The following is a 17,961-nucleotide window of genomic DNA, read 5'->3' on the forward strand; positions in this document are numbered from 1 at the left end:
TTTCTGGTTTCTGCTGATTGATGGATGGTTGTGAAACAAACAGTCCTGACAGGAGATCTGATGTTCATGTCTCCTCTGAGAGTCTTCAGGTCAAAAACATCGGTTGGAAAGAAAAACACAATCAGTCAAGGCATTAAACATTTACAGTCCTAAAGTGCTGATGTCAAAATAGAGGCATTTACCAGCCGCACCTGTGACAAAAAACAATACCAGTACTTGTGTGTAAGACAGTTTGATTCACTGTGGAATATGGCTTCACTTCTGACACAGAGCAAGAGTGCCCCTCTGTGGACGTAGAGACACATTGCAGTTTGTGGAGGTTCAACACTGCTGCACACTCTAAATCTACCATGAAATATGAATGTGATGACCAATGTTGAGACCATGGCTGACTGCTTCATCTGCTGAAGAGGCAGCTGTTGAGCTCTCACTTTGATCACCTTTTTAAAAGGTTTGTCATGATTTATTATGTGCCTTTAAAGTCTGTGTAAAGCAATAATAAATATGTGTTTTTCACACCACAGAAAAATGTGTTATTAACCACCCAGACGAATTTGACTGATTAAAGAAAGTGCCAAGTATATAAAATTAGGTTTCAAAATCATGGAAAAGACAGCAGTATTCTGAACTCTGAAACGCTAGGGGTGTGTCCGCTGAAGGAGCTGAAACCGCGCCCCCATCTGAACAGCCCCTGAGCCTCTGAACTTAACAATGCTGATGCTGAACTCCATTAAAAATGCACAATTTAACATAGACCTTGTTTGTAGGTGTAAGACAAGCAGCATGGATGATATTTAAAAAATTAAGTAATGCTAGGAGCCGCTGTCTTTTGGCACCTATTTTGTAGGTAAATGCAGACATATTTCAGTAAAAATGTGACTTAAATGAGTAGTTAACAAGCAATTCATCGCCAATCATCGTTATGTTAAATTGTTGTTATTTTCAATGAAGTTTGGTGCCAATGTTACTCGCTTCTTTGAAATGTGCCAGCAAGGGGCAGGACCCGCAGCCACAGGATTACATCTGTAGTGAAAATGAAGGCACCACCACAACACACCCCGAGACAACGAGGGTTAGACCGGACAGAGAGGCAGAGAGGCCCGCTACACAGGCAGCGGCTCCTGCAGCAATGCTACACCAGCGAGACATCGATATATCCTCTCGGTGGACTGGAACTTTAACAATGCCACCTCTACCCGTCAACAGACACTTCAGCTGGGTTTGAAATAATCCTTGAGCACTACCGTTGACTGAAAATGGCCCCATTCACCAATAACAGCTAATACTGTGACACTGGCATCTATCAGCCTGGCTCTGCTGGCCAGGAGAGAGTGTAAACAAACAGAGAAAGAGAGGAGCTCTAATGGCTAAGCTAAGGCTAACTCCTCATCGGCTATCTCTACCCAGCATTTTCCTCACCAATGTATGGTCTCTGGTGAACAACATGGATGAACTGTGACTGCGGATCACCAATAGCAAAAAGATTATGGACTGCAACATCATGATTTTTATGGAAACTTGGCTTAACAGCAAGATCCCCGAAAACGCCATTGAGCTACCAGGCTGATACATCCTCAGGGTGGATACAACAGCTGATGACTCTGGTAAGACCAGAGTGGCATGGGGCACTGTGCATTTATATTAAAAAATCGTGGTGCATGGACAATGCCATTATAAAGAGGCACTGCTCTGCTAACCTAGCATATCTCATAGTTAAGTATAGACCTTTCTGTCTGCCCAGAGAGTTTACATCTACTGTTGTGACTGCAGCATACATCAGGATGCTAATGCTAAGCTTGCAATGAAAGTATTGCATGCTGACACTAGCAAACAAGAGACTACACACCCAGCCAAAGCCAAGGTGCTCTAGTTCTTTTATAGTGTTGGAGGGGGTCATGCTAGTAATCCACTTAAACAGTGGATGGGACACTGGCTAACAGAAAGGGGCTATCTTGCTGTCATTCAACATATTGATAACCCAGGACCTTACAAATTTTAATGTAATCCATTCTTCTTAACTCTTTGCACTCAATGGATGCAATTTCCGTCACCAATGATCTCTTATTTCCCCCCGTTATTTAGTATGGATAAAAGTATAGTCAGGAAGAAGACGAGAGTCTGTCAGCAAGACACTCATTTAATTGTTTATTACCATTTCCATTATGTAGGCTGTAGGTGTTTGGAAATGAAAATACCCCTTCCACGCCCAACAGGACGGGGTGTGTGTGAGAAAGTGGAGTCAACAGAGAGTGCGGCCAGTGTGGCAGTGTTTTCTGGACGGATCCAGGTTTCAGTCAGGGCTAGTATCTGTCTGTCAGATTAGCAATTGCTTGGATAAATTCTGTTTTGTTTACAGCAGACTGGCATTTCTATAGGCCAAGAGTAAAGGAGAATTGCATTTTTTCAAAAGCCTTGGATGACGGGGATGTCTTTGTAGCACATGGTGAGAGAGGCAGGCTATGTGAATAGATAGTAGAAAAAGATTCACTGTTCGGTGGACTCGCACAGGTAGACTCAAAGGTCTTTACACAAATCGCTTTTAACTGGTAGACTGAATTGCTGACACTACAGCACAGCTTGTGTGTTTAAATATCAGGAGGCTGAACCCACCCCTTTTAGATTTTCATAGCAAGGCAACAATAGAGGATGTGAACCCCCGACAGCGGCCCACCTATTGAAACTCAGAGAGTGAAACTAGGAAGTTCTCTGCTCCAACAAAGCCTGACAACAGCTTCAATCAGAGTCAAACTCAAAAACAAAGTTTCAAAAACACTCATTAACCAACTGCTATCTCTTTCGCTCTAGATCAGAGCTTGTTCTGTTTGGAGCTTAGTTCAGTCTCTTTTTATAGGTTTTCCCTCAGGGCTTTCTGCCGGAAAGCTTTTCTAACAGAAATCCAACCCATTTCCTCCAGCAGCCAATAGAATCAAACACGGCTTCAGTCAATGATATGCCATTTTCGCTTTCACCACAAATCTAGATCCCGACCAACCATCCAGAGCTTGCTCCATTGGTGAGTATTAAAGTTATTGACATTATTAAATACAAAATACTTATTGGTTACTGTGTAGTTAAGCTACTATATCCAATATCACTTAAGAGAAAACAAAAGCTAATGTTAAGCGTGAAAATTAAGAGGCTAATTAGCTAATGTTAGCTTGCTAGCTACATTTTTTCAGAAAATGCTAAGTTCACATTAACGTTAGCCCCGTGGCAGTTGAAGGCAAATTTAGTTGAAAATTTTCAACCAGTCTGCTGAATTAAAAGCGTTTTATCACTGGCAGCTAGTGAGATAAACCATCTTTTTGTAAGAAAAGTTAGTGATGTTAGTCAATAATATTATCAATTGTCTTTCTGTCAGAATGGTTAGTGCATTTATCACTAGTAGGTAATAATTTCTATTGTGTTTCTGTCAGAAAGGCTAGTGCATTTATCACTGGTAGCAATATGAACTGTATTACTCGTTCATTATTGTCAGCTGTTTTGCACCTCATTTGGATATTTGCTTATCTTAGTCTGTGTGAAAGCTCTACATTTATGGTAGAAGTGAGTTAACTGGACCCTCCTCAGACATATATGGAAGGATCATGGGTGTTTTGGCATGAATTTTTGGTTTATTAAGCTTTAGTGTAGTCTTTGTGATCACAGATGAGTAGATTACCAGCAATGTGTTTGTGCGTGCAGTCTACAAAGTAATGTTCTAAATAACATAATAAATGTTGTGTGTCGCTATTCAACACGTGTGGGTCCACCATGGGTAGGCTGATGAGTAAACTCACCCTATGACTGCTCCAGGATGACCTAGAAACAGGAAGAGGGAAAATAGCAGCTGGTAAGTAGAGAGGAGAGTCCATCATTTAGAAAGTGACACATTTAGGTTGTTTTGGCTCCGGCATATTTGATTTGAAATGAAACAATGACTAAAATGAAAGTGCTGACTTTGTTATAAGTAGTTTTAGTGTGTTCACATCCATACTGGGTGAACAGTGAATCAACTGTAGCCCTCTTTTATAGGTAGTCTGTCAATTTAAGGACAATGCAGGAGGAGGACAATCCTAAATATAAAACAAATGCAGCCAGGGAGTTTTTATGACCCAGCAGTGGGATGTTCTCAACTGGGATTGTCATTCACCTAACCTCAATCCAGCTGAGCAGGTGTGTCACTCACCAAAAATCAGACCAAAGGCAAAAGTCCAGTTTGCAGTTCAGGTCTGGCATAGAATTACCAGGCGAGATATAAGTGTCCTCTGGGATCACAGACTGCAGTCAATGACACCAAATATTATATATCATAACTAAAGTTTGTTTTAATTGGTCAAATGATCTTTGGTTGACAAAAGTTGTAGAACTTTAGTTACAAGTAAAAACTAAAGTTACCATTCCTACACCAGAATGGTAACTGTGGTCAGCCACATGTCTTAATCAGTTGTCTGAAAAACTATGTTGGCGTCAGTGATATTGCTCTGGATTGGGTCATTTCTTATCTGTCCAACAAGTTCTTCTCTGTTATGACTGAAGTTACCTCCACTCATGACCATCTCTTTTGTGGGGTCCCCCTTTCATTTACCATCTACATGCTACCTCTGGGCCACAACATAATATTGATTTTCACTGATTACACACGGCTGTATGTCCTGAGAAAGCCTGGCACACAGAGGAAGTTAAGGATTGGATGTCCAAACATTTTCTGCAGTTTGACTTGACTTGACTTAATCCTCTTTACCTCGTTGAGGGGCATAGGGTGTCCACCAGAGCTCTCCATCTCACTCTCTTCTGGGCCCGGGCCTTTGCTTCTTGCCAGCTCACTCCGATGTTCTTCAGGTCTTGGGGTGTGGAACGTCTCCAGGTGTTTCTCGGCCTACCAGCTTTCCTCTTCCCCTGCGGGTTGTAATCCAGGGCCTGTCTAGTGATGTTGTTTGAGTCCTTTCTCAGGGTATGCCCTGAGTTCCACTTTCTCCTTTTGATGGTGGTAGCTATGCTTTCCTGGTTTGGTATCCGCCACAGCTCCTCATTTGTGGTTATGGTGGGCCACCACAGCTTGAGGATGTAGCGCAGGCATTTGTTAACCAACACTTGTATCTTGCTTGTGAGGCCCTCAGTAGCCTTCCACGTTTCGGAGCCATAGAGCAGGACAGTCTTCACATTGGTATTGAAGATCCGTAGCTTGGTGTTGTTGGAGAGTTGCATGGACAACCAGATTGGCCTGAGTATCTTGAATGCTACCTGTGCTTTGCTGATGTGTGCCTCAATGTCCCTGTCTGCTCCTCCATCCTTGCTGATGTTACTCCCCAGGTAGGTAAAATGCTCCACATCCTCATGGTCTTGGTTTTTCCGGTGTTGATCTTGAGTGCAAGCTGGTCACTATTAGTCTGTAGCCTATCTGTCTTCTGTTGCATGTGTGTGTGGTTTTCAGAGACTAGTGCAAGGTCATCTGCGAAATCAAGATCCTCAAGCTGTGTAAACAAGGTCCACTGGATTCCTGCATTGATTTTCAGTTGTTCTTCTCATGATCCAATCGCTGGCAATGAGGAAAATCAGAGGACAAAGAAGACAACCCTGCCGCACCCCTGTTGTGATGGCAAAGGTGTCTGACAGTTTGTCCTTGCAGATCACCCAGCCACTGAAATCCTGGTACATGTTCTTTTTTGTTTGATGATCTTAGAGGGTAGGCCATAGTGACCTAAGAGCTTCCAGAGCACTTCCCTATCTAGGCTGTCAAAGGCTTTTTCAAAATCTACAAAATTCTGCAGTTTGAATGACTCAAAATCAGAAATAATGATAATCACTTCTCTCCCACCAGTACGAGCATCATGAACAGTCAGGTCTGGGTGTCTTATCGAACAATGTTAAAAAAAGAGGCCCGAAACCTAGATATAATTACTCATTCACCGTGGAACAGTCCTGCATTGTACAACTGAGACATTTAAACAAGGTTAGGTTGTTCCTCTCATTTTCAGATCTGGAAAAGGTCACACATGCTTCAATAACTTTCAGACTCGACCACTGCAACAATCTTTATTTTGGTCTAAGCGGGCCAGGCATCCAAAGACTACAGCTCATACAAACAGGCCTTTACCACATTCAAAGAGAAGCGACCACATCACAACAGTCCTCGCTGGTTACGTGTCAGTTTTAGAATTTTAATATTTGATTTTCAGATTTTACTGCTTGTTTTTAAAACCATGCATGATCAGATTCATATATCTATGACCATCTCCCTCCATATGAACCTGATTGCTGCTTGAGATCCTCCAGCAGGGCCGTAGGAATGGTTCCAAAATCTCGCCTTGACACTAAGGGTGATCGGTCCTTTATTATCCAGGAACTGTGGAGCTCCCTGCCTGAAGGTCTCTGACAGGCAAACTCAGCATCTGCTTCTAAATTTCTTCTTAAAACCTGTTTTTATCTCATGTCTGTGTCTGAACTGATGGTAATTTGTGTAACTGTTTTAATTATGTTATGTTGACTTCTTTGTTTTGGATTTTATTGAGTTTTTTAAATTCCTGTTTTTGGTGTTTGGTAGTACTTTGTAACTTTGACTGTTTTGAAAGGTGCTATATAAATAAAGCTTTATTTTAAAGAAACAGCTTCCAGCGGCACTCATCAAATATGAGTCCAAGTGATCGCAGTTAAAGAAAAATTTAACTGAAGATTATGGACAGCACACAGTGAAGACTTTACACTTTACAGAAATCCATAAAAACACACAAACTCATGTTTTTCTTTTACCCACATCCCCTTTATTCATGTATTTTTTTGGTCTTTGATGCTTAAACAAAAATATAATAAAGATGAAACAGCACCACAGCAGGTCTCAGTGTCATTAAAGCCACATGTTTGGTTCAGTTGAAGTCACAGTTAACATTTCACTTGAATCTACTGATAATCAGCATGTTGATGGACTTTCCCTCAGACTGAACATTAAAACCTTTTTGTGGCAAACCTTCTCTCAGGGCTCAAGAGTGACTTTCCTCCATAAATGAGACTGAACTGAGCATGATCTGATATTCTGTTACAGGCACAAGCTGATGATGGTCTCCAGGCTGCTGTTCACCACAAACAAGCCAGAGTAAATACAAAAGAAATAGAAAAGAGGAAGGTTATACTATGGTATGCATGACTGTCTCTTATCTAACCAGTGCCATCAGGATGGAATAAATGTCCTCCACTTCTCTGAAAAACTTTACTGACACTTCAGAGCACAACATCTCCATGAGCTTTGGATCCACTGTGTCTTCCAGGTCAACTCTATTCAGGTTTGAGTTTTTCAGGTTTTCCAGATAATCAATAAACCTGCTTTTTGGACCAGGACGCTGGTGTCCTATTCTTCACTTCTGATACAACATCTGACAGCCTTCAATGCTCAGACTTTTTGGATGATACACATTCTTTTTGGTGGAAAAAACTCCATTAGATAGTTTTCATTAGTTTAATACAGAAACCACAATAAATGGAAAGTAAGGCGTAGTGAATTAAACCCTTTAAAACCCTTCATTCATCATTGTTTTAGTCAGTGCACACAAGAAAGAAAACATTCACTTTGGTCACCGTAAATCCTTCCATGGTGAAACATCAAATCTCAATTGTGTGAGGATGAGAATTTTCTGCAGGGTGAGACATGGCTGCCTTGCTCACACCTGTGGCATCAAAATCATGCAAATTTTGTGCCCATTCACTTGAATTTCAATTAGTAAATTGAAAACCCTTGATGAGTTTGTGTGTAAAACAAATTAATTTCCTAATTTTCATCAAGTCTATTTTTAGGAATGTAAAGACTTTTAACTAGGGATGAACAACATTAGATTTTTGCCAATATCCAATATGCTGACATTTCCAACTCACTGTGGCCGATTGCTGATGCCGACATATGCACATATTTTGACCAGCTGGCTGAGGAGGCTATTACGCATGCAAGCATAGATTATACTATGATCAAGAAAGACAATATATGAAGGAAGAACTTAGGAAGACTGGAGTTCAGTAGCTCAGCATTAAAGTTCTTCCCTCATATAGGCTATAGTCTTTCTTGATCATTAGTACAATATATGACTGCATGTGTAATAGTCTCCTCAGCCAAGTGGGAAAAACTATGTGCATATATCAACATCGGCAACTGGCAAAAATGACAGTCAAAAAGTGATCATGTTAAATAATCATGATCTCAATATTGAACAAAAATAATTGTGATTGATTTTTGTCTGGGCTGACAGGCCTGACTTCACCCATCCCCCCCCTCCCATTCTCTCTCTCTCCCTCTCAGCCAGAGAGACGGATTTCTAGGAGGAGATAGCGTTTATTCAAAGTTCAAAATTGGCACAAAGTCATACTTTGAAATTGAGATTGCGGACTTCCTGTTGGATTTAGGTCAGGGGTGTCAGCATATGATTTGTAGGGCTTGATGAGACGAATAATTGAGTTTCGGTTCGATCGCTCTACGACATTCCTACGGGCCATGGCGGTCGTTTTAGATACATAGGTGGCGCTCTCGAGCACATTTTGGCACTTTGGGGGTTAATTTTTACATTTTATCAAATTTTTCATAAGACCTGATGTGCGTGTCAAATTTGGTGAGTTTTTGAGCATGTTTAGGGGGTCAAAGTTAGGGTTGAAGTGGCGGATTAATAAAGAAAGAACAATAAGAAACAAACAAACACACGAAAAACAATAGGGTCTTCACCCTTTGGGCTCAGGCCCTAAAAATATCTTTTTGGCCTGGCGGGGGTTCTCGTTGTGTCATTATGGAGAAACACAGATTCAGTAAACATTCAGTACATTCAGTAAATGTTGAGTAAAGTTGGACCGAGCAGTCTCCATTAGGTTGGGCGAGTTCAAAGTTGTGAAAACATAGGGGGTGTTTTGAATACACCCGTTTTCACAGGTAATTTGTTAGTCGGATGAGAGCATATCGACCAACTAATCAACCAGTCGACCAGCAGACTACAGCCCTAGTCATGACACTCTGAACCATCAAGACATTTCCTGAAGAAAAGCCTTCTGTGTGTTGAGCTGCTGTTATCACATTTAACTGTGATTGGCTGAGCTGTTTCAGAGCTATGAGAGCAGTGATGTGACTGGCTGAGAGAGTATTTAATAATCATCACACCTGCTGATCTCTATTCACCTTCATTCAGCCCTTTTGCACATTGTGCTGCTGCACATACATGAACCAAAACAGCAGGTGCACATAGAGACGCCTACACTGTCCGTGTGCCTAAGACCTACCACCCTGCAGTTGTTGTTGTACTTGTGTGGTTAAAATAGGGCCCTAAGATTCATATTTCACTAATCGATACTTTTTTAAAATTAATAATTGATCCAGTGTGTGAAAGTGTCTGTGGTTGTTGTGAACCAACAGAGAATTCTCACTTCATGTGACAGTATGTCAGATGCTGTATTTCCACCTCACAAAATAAATTCATGTTTTCACATGTAAACTATGATATTTAATGTCATATTGTGTCATTTCACGTGTGAGACGGGTCTCCTTTTTCAGTCTTCATATCAAAAGTGTTTGTCGATCTGTACTTGGAGCCAAAAATAGCCCGACAGTAGCAGCTGGTTCCACCACTGATGTCCTCAGGCTTGAAAATCAAACAAAGATCAATACTTACTAGAGTCAGTCAGTAAGATAAACAGGAACGACAGCTGATCGGATCCTGACTCCTTGTGAGCAGTTTAGTAACAGCGTGCATAAGATTATCACACAGCTCAACCAAACTTTGTTCTTTATTCAGTCAAATATGAAGAACACTTTGTCCCGTCTACATCTGAAACACTGTTGACAGAGAAGGCGGCCATTTCAATGTCCAGAGAAGATCTGATCTGATCACATGCACTGCACCTACTGCTTCTATTTTTCATATTTTACTGTAAATCTGAATGCAGGTCTTTACTTGTAGTAGAGTTCTTGATTCCTGTTCTGTCCTCACTGTTATCTGGGCTCATCTTGTCCTATCATGCCCTATAAAACATAACTTAATGACAGTAAAGGACGGTCTTACGGCAGCTGGCCTTTGACCTCCAGTCCTCCAGCGTGTCTTTGCTTTGCAGGCTGCAGGCTCTGGCGTAAGCCTCCAGGAACTGGCAGTTGAGACCGTCCACTGCTGGGTATTTGCACAGAGTGTTGGTGCAGGCGGTGATGAAGGGCTCGGGGTTGGTGCGGTTGTGGCAGAAGGTGAAGGGATCCTCCTTCAGGAGATTACAGCTGTCATGGGAGAGAGAACGATCAAGTCCAGTCAGACAGAAAGATAAGGTCAATGATTACTAACATGAAGAGCAAGACAAAGGTTAGTGTTATTGGGTCTAATAACAGGACAGGTGTTGTGTAGACAGATTGACACAAAAACTCTGTTCCCCAAATAAAAAGGTGTATAATCTGAGTTCAGTTGTGTTTGGCTTCCAGCTTCATCCCTGCTCACATCAGACAACATGAAACATGAACAACATGTTCTTTTTCTCACAGATCAACGTGTGATGAAGAGTAACTCTGGTTGTTTTATAGATCAAAGGAGAGTTTGATGTGTGTTCAGGTGTGTCTCTGCTCACCGTTGAGTCACTGTCTTGCAGTCGATCTGACTGTCAGCAGTGTCTTTGTACTGTTCCTCACAGCTAGGGGGAGACAAACAGCAGAAGTCAGGAGTGTTACCCAGGCCTCACTCCTTCATATAAACACACACAGGCACTACTAGTATACATGCAGCCCAGTGATGAGGCAGCAGTCAGTGACGTGGTCTTACCTGCTTGAGCTGTACGCAGAGACCTTCATGTCACTCAAAGACCGGCCTACACTTTTAGATCTGTGAATGTTTTTAGTGTTCAGTCTTTCTAGTATTCAGCACTGATCTGTTCCTGTATCACATTATAAGCTTTGTGGTACTTTATGTATTTCTGTATACTAAGAAAATACACAGGAATCACGTGTAAATCATGTGAAATTTTGTCTGTTTTTGATGAGAACATAAATCTGTTGTCACAATAGAACAATACTTTAAATTTGAATTTCATTTTGTTGGTAAAATCACACATCTGAACCACTCCACGGCTAAAATGAGCTCTTCTTTGTTTAGAAACAATATGTATATGCTAAATGTCTTTAAAGAAGCAGCCTTTACACCACTCAGGGGTTTTTGTTTTTAAAAGCAAATTGTTTTATTGGCATATAAAATTGCCCCCCACCCCCCTACCCCCAGTTTCATCAGGTGGGGGACAATGATATAGTTTGATGCGGTATGTTGGTTTTCCTCCTGTCCTCCCCAATTTCTTGAGTCACCAGCCGCCACTGGTGTGGGGGTTGAATGCAGCTCATTTTTGTAGGATACAGCAGATAGGCCTATATACATTCAATACATTATATACAAACTTTGTATGAAGTTTGGTCTTATTATCATTTATTTTACAATAATTATAGGTCTTATATTTATAATTCAGTAGTGGGGATGACCTATGAGGGGAAGGGAAAAAATGGAGTGAGGGTGACAGTTTAGTTATAAAGTGCTGTAGAAAAATACCATCAAAACTAAAATTTGTAGCTCTGTACTGCAGTTTTTCCTTTATTAGGGCCCGAGCACCTAGCGGTTCGCTCACACTCTCCATTCAAATATATGAGTATTTTTCTGTGTCCAGCTGCAGTTACTTATTGTCTCTACACACCTGACAGTACACATTTCAATCAAACTTTGACCAGGTCATGTGGGTCAAAAGTCTTTACTTTTCAAAAAATAGACTTGATGAAAATTTGGAAATTCATTTGTTTTTTAAATTCAAGTGAACGGGCCCAAAATTTGATGAGCAGGTGTGAGCAAGACAGACATGTCTCACCCTTCAGAAAATTTGATTTTTCGCCATGACAGAGGAAGTTGCTATAACTTTATTGTAAATGCTCCAGTCTGCACCAAACTTCTCCTGACCTGAACACGTCTACATGACAATATACCATCAGTGATGCAAACTGGCTGAATAGCACCCCCCACGAAATTTCAGCGAAGCAGTCCCAGCAGTGGGCAAAATAGTGGACAAAGGAAGTGATGTTTATCTCCTTGCACTGTCTGAAAACAGCCTGGGTCTGAAGACATCTACATGCCCGTGACAGAAGCCCTTCGATTGCTCCGCGGCCTGACATGTGTGGAGGTGCAAGGGTCCGTTCAACACTGCTTGCAGCTTTCATTGCATTTCTTCTTTATGTGACATCTAAATCAAACGTTATGTGACTCCAAGATGTGTTACCTGTATGTAGGGATTGAATGTGACAGGTTGTGTACAGGCACTGTACACAACATTTGGTGTAATATGCAAATCAGCAAAAAACCTGATAAGAATGTATCAGAGCCACATCAAACAGGCTCCTTTTATGAGAATTTTGATGGATGAGGTGCTGCAGGCTGACAGGTGTGTAATTATTCAGGTATGTTCTGAATGCACAGCCTTCATGTGTGTAATAACTGCCGCAGGGGTGTAGGTTTGGTTTTAATGTTGGTAGGGACATTTTTTGTCGGCCAAAATAGTTGTGTATTTGCACACGCCCTCTATAGCTATCTTTTCTCTTTCATACGCACATGTGCATGCACACATAAAGAGCTTGACTACAATATATGGAATATGTATTTGCTGGCTTGCCTTTTATTTTACTTTACCTTGTATTTTTAGCGCATATATATAAATATGAGACTTTAATTCATATTTATAATTGATATTTCATAGATTGTGTCATGGCTGGGAGGCATAAGTTTGGTCATTAGTGATCATTAATAATTATCATAGGTAACTATTATTTATTAAAATTGATTAAAAAAATATGAATACAAATTAATAATAACACAGCATCACCTGGAAACCGGGACCAATAACCAAACACACTGGTGAACGGAGAAGGTTTGAGTCTGAGCTCTGACTTTCTGAACTAGCCTCTCATCACAAGTAAACACAGTAATCACAAAAGACTTCTCTTTAAATGTACAACAGGATTTATTAACCTCAGCAAGAATTAATACAATTAAGAAATGCTTTAGTTATCAAATTACCGTACTATGACTAATACTACCTAAGCAAAACATACACACGACAACAGCTGTACACAGTTAAATACACATGCAAGTCAATGCAAGTGTGTGTGCGTGTATGTGTGTGCGTGTATGTATGTGTTTGTGTGTGTGTGTGTGTGTGTGTGTGTGGGTGACAAGATGGTGGGTGTAACCGGGGATGATAATGTCATGCAAGACTCAAGATGGCACACAGGACTACGGGAGGAATTCACATCACGTGAGAATCAAAAAGCAGATGTGACCGCAGTGTTTTGGTTAGAGACAATAGCAAGATAGCCAGCGACTCTGCACTTACCCAATTCAGCATGTGTGCATTCAAATACACGTCTGGTGGTAAGATGGCTGGGGGCAGAATGCCGCTGTGTCCCACATTATCTGCCCACCAGATGTGCAAAGGGGTGCAAGTGTTTATGTGCATGTGTTCGTGTAAACAGAGCTAGTAATAATAGTAATGGGCGGACCGATTCTTTTCACAGTGTCGGTTCTTTCGAGTTTATACATGTAAATGTATCGAACCTTTTTCCAAAATATGCCGTCAGTTTCTTCATGACACTCAGTTATAGTGCAGGCACATTCGACAGCTAGTGCTGCCTGCCCCACAAAATTTCTCTTCAGTGGATTACCAGTCATCATGTATAAGTTTACATTAATAAAGATAAAATATTAATTTAAATGCATTGATTCAGCATCCCACTTGTATGTAGGTAGGCTATATAAGCTCAATACGATGTTACAGAAATGTGATGCGACACTGACCAACGATCTTTCAGTCTTTTTGAGGAGTAAGTCACAGACCTCCTAGTTCGAGAGAGCAGCAGTTCATTCAGTCTTGTTCAATTTAACCTGCCGTCTGTCTCGACTCGAGTCCAATTAAATCACCTCTCATTCAATCGTACGTCCTAGTTCAAGAAAACGGTTCATTTGATCTTGTACAGTGAGTAGCTGCCAGGCTGTCTTGACTCGAGTCACACACTGACGTTGTCGTTCAAGACAATGATTCCCGCTCATTCATTGGTGCTCATTCATGTTTTGAGTGATTGCACCACTGTAGCAGGCAGGCAGGCAGTGTGAGCAGTACCCTACAATAACAGTGAGTGGGTGTGGGCGGTATGAGTGGGAAAAGTCCAGGATTCATGAGCACTCGGTACGTTCGACACACTGACCCGGTACATACCAGACACTAAAGAGATTCGTTCAAAAAGATTTGTTCATTCATTTTTGCCCATCACTAAGTAATAAGACAGAGAAAAGTAGTCTTCACTTTGTCACACAGAAAACCACGCATACAGTATACGGTAGTCTGTAACGTGCATTATCTGGACTGTTGACTGAAAAACCAACCTGCTTTCTCACTTGCGGTGGCACAATACACAGCAGTCCTGAGTGGGACAACACAAATTAGATTAGCATGGTGAACACAACTAAAAAAGCAGCAAGCATCAATGCTCCTCAGAGATTAGCAATTCATAACCACAACAACAGCAATAAAGCTTAACAAGCAATAAGGCTAATAAACACACAGTACAACACTGTCTCTGCCCAGACGTAAGACTCTCATTTGGGTCACTTCAGTAAGCGATAATTGGGGTCCAGCACAGGTCCTCCAATGTGTGGGTCCTGTTGGTGCTGTCCTCATTTCCTCAAGGGTTAGTGGCAGCTGGTCTCTCAGTGGGCAGCAAGGAAACACAGGAGAGTAGACTTGGTCAGAAGGCAGCAGGGCATAGAAGTTATCCGCATCTTTGTGAAGAGATCCTTCTCTTCCTTCTGCAGGCAAACAGGAGAGCGGCGTTCAGCTAGGGGAGGATCTTCATACTCAGCAATGGGAAATACACATGCATTGGAACCTTTCAACCTCCTTTAGTAAACTGGCTCACAGGGAAAGCAGAGCTTTCTGCAGCACAGTTACAATGGAAAGCCAATGGGTGTATCTGTGCAGCTGGTACTTAAAGCTGAACTGACATTATGGCTGCGTCGCCAGGACTCCCTGTGGTGTTGAGACGTCTCTGCCAATGAGGGATGAGAGTTTGGGGCTCTCCCAGATTTCACACCAAGGTGTGAACTGCAGGGTAGGCTGGGAAATGGAGTCAGTGGGAGCAGCCTTTTGGGGCTCCTCCTTTGTTTCAGGGATTAAAGGACACAGGTGGCCTCGTGGTCACGCTTCAGAGTTTACAAGTCTTGGCCTGCCTTTGTCTGACCACATAATTGAGGCACAACAATTGTCACAATAAATGTTATAAGGAAATAAATGTATAGAAACTGTAGGTAATGTGATACTCTTACTTATACTGTTTAAAACAACTTTTGCTGGTTTGCAGGTTTTCAAACCTCACCTGAGATTCTGCAGCTCGGACAGGGACAGACAGAACCACTGCCATTGCAACCCATATTGTGGTGAGAGGTGGGATTACATCCATAGTCTTAATGACTTGAAAACGTTTAAAGCTCTACTATTGAACTGTGTACTGTGAACGAAACTTGGCATGTACGTTCAAGATGAGAGAGAGTGGCTGCACTTGAGATGGGCTCTTGAATACATCTCAAACTTGGACCTAAAAAGTGGGACATTTTGCAAACTAACCTTCAAATACTCTTCAGAAAAGACTCTAAAGAAGAGGTAACAGCATTAATCAGCAATAACAGAGGAGAAAATTTCATCTTTGGATATATTTTTTCAATGAAAACACTATGTAGCTGTCAACTGCTAACTGCTACCTGCCACTGTTACCAACCTTCCCAAGGAGAAACTGCATTGAGGAAGCTAACAGAAGAGTTATTTTGTGAAGACAAGAAGAGAAATTAAGGGGTCCTTGTTGGTGGTATTCTCTCTCTCTCTCTCCATGTGTGGTAGTGGCGCGACCAACGTTTGCAGTGTCCTCTCCTAGTTCTGACTATGCAGTGGCATTGTGTGGAGTGCAGAGGAAATATGTCTATGATCACCAGTTTCTTTTGGACATTCAGAACAAAGACCTTTGCTACGAGAAATACTTGCTGGGAGCTAAATCAGCTGAGCGTGCTTTGTCTGCTACGCCCAATGGACCCAAAGGAGACCACGGCCTTTACCAGAGCTGTGCTTGAGAGGAAACATCGAAAGCAGTGCGACAGGACGCGGAAGCGGAGCAAGCTAGGCTAACTGTTAACCCATACAAACCGGCAGTTTCAACAATCAAGTTGCCTAATGTTCACTCTCTGGATAGCAAAATGGATTATAAACTCCTCCATCTGTGCTGGTCAGGCGTTGACATGCAAGAACTGTCTACATCCAACTGAGACATGTACTTTTCTCTTTAAATGCACTTAAATGCACCGTGCTCATTCTGTTTTTGTTTCTGTTTTTTCTCTTGGGATTTACATATTTTTATCATTTTTTATGGTGAATTTTTAGATATACAGTATATCTTTATCCTTTCTGTTGTTGTTACACTGCTGTGGACTGGGAGAAGCAGCATTTCATTTTTTTGTGTATGCAAATATACAAGAAAATGACAATTGAAGCTAACTAGCAAAGTTTCAGGAGCAGGACCACACCTCAATCCCACCCCTTCCGGCAATCCCATAAATACTAACTAAACCCTCTCCTCCTCTTTCGCTCTTGCATTCTGCATCAGAGCCGATTGCTTCGAGCACATCAAAAAACTATAAACATACTACTTGTTTTACGAACTTTCATCTTCTACTCACCTTATCTCAACCATGAATTTCATCTCCTTATTCCCATTGGATGACAATCTTTTTTGACAGCACCAGGATGACCAAGTCCAAAGTTTCTGCCTCACCAACGGATCCAGCTCAAAACTTCCCCACCACATCCATGCTTGAGACCCCGCTTTCCGAGGTCCACAATCCATCCAGGAAGTGGGCGACTCCAGCAAGCTCTATCTCCTCCACAGTCCATATCCCACCTGGTTCATCTCTCCTCAACATCCAAAACTATAGTTCACCCGACAAATCCTCAGCATCTACCAGCCCACCTCCTTCATCCACAGAGGACAAGGCAATTCAAAAACTGTCCATTGCCGTCGCCACAATTCTCCAACTCCTTCGCCCACGAGGATAGCTCCAGGCCCCTGGCATCATCCCGACACTGGCATCACAACTGGGAGGACACATACAAAGAGAAGGGAATCCCATTCCACTGTACAGACAATGAGGCAAGACTTTTCAACTTTTCAATGTCAGCCTGTCGTACACACCACTCCGTCAACACCAGCCTTCTTCTAGGTGACGTCACCAGGCAAAACCCAATGACATGCCGTGACGTCAGAGGCCCCGTTAAAGAGACGGCACAATTACACCCTCCAGCCCAAAGCCAGCGGAAAGGACAGCATCAGAGGAAAAAACATGGATCAAATGGACTAAATAACACTAGGGCTCCAATACCCACCTCCCAACAACGTGCTCACTCACCTACTTTGGATGAAGCAACTGCAGCAGCCTGCCTTGGTCGAGGATGCTGCCACCAGGATGCCAGCACCCCCTGCTGCTCCCTTCCTCCGACCACAGCAGCTAGCCTTAGCAGGGGCTCCAGACACCGGGATGCCGGGATCCTCCACCTCTCAGCCCCACCATTCCCTGCAGTGCTTGTCCGCCGGGGCAATTGGTACTGGGATGCTGGCTCCCAGTTTCTCCCCACAGCCCACACAGCAGCTAGTTCCTTCCATTTTTAACTCTGGTCTTCCTTCATAACCCATTCTGGTCCAGCTCACACCGAGACACGTCAAGCCCAAACAAGAGCTTTTGCTCTCTCCCGCTTAGCATCAGTGGCCCCACCAGCACCCATACCTCCAAAGCCAACGTCTTCCACCCCTTCCGTCATCTACCCCTTACCCAATGGCATAGACAAAAAAGGCAGGCCCATCATGCACCAAGGCGGTCGAACCACTTTTAACAACTTTAACAATGCCGGATGCTCTATGTCCCAGTGCTG

The 17,961-nt window shown here is 42.3% G+C and overlaps 1 long non-coding RNA gene across 1 annotated transcript; it reads left to right on the top strand.

Annotated features, from left to right (window-relative positions):
* Positions 1–965: 965 nt before the first annotated feature.
* Positions 966–4,310, top strand: LOC122992150. Its single transcript, XR_006405991.1, has 3 exons — positions 966–1,604; positions 2,981–3,013; positions 3,762–4,310. It is a non-coding gene; the product is annotated as an uncharacterized LOC122992150 (long non-coding RNA).
* The last annotated feature ends 13,651 nt before the right edge of the window (positions 4,311–17,961 follow it).

The sequence above is a fragment of the Thunnus albacares genome, chromosome 11 (genome assembly GCF_914725855.1).
Source record: "Thunnus albacares chromosome 11, fThuAlb1.1, whole genome shotgun sequence".
In the NCBI taxonomy this organism is placed as follows: Eukaryota; Metazoa; Chordata; class Actinopteri; order Scombriformes; family Scombridae; genus Thunnus; species Thunnus albacares.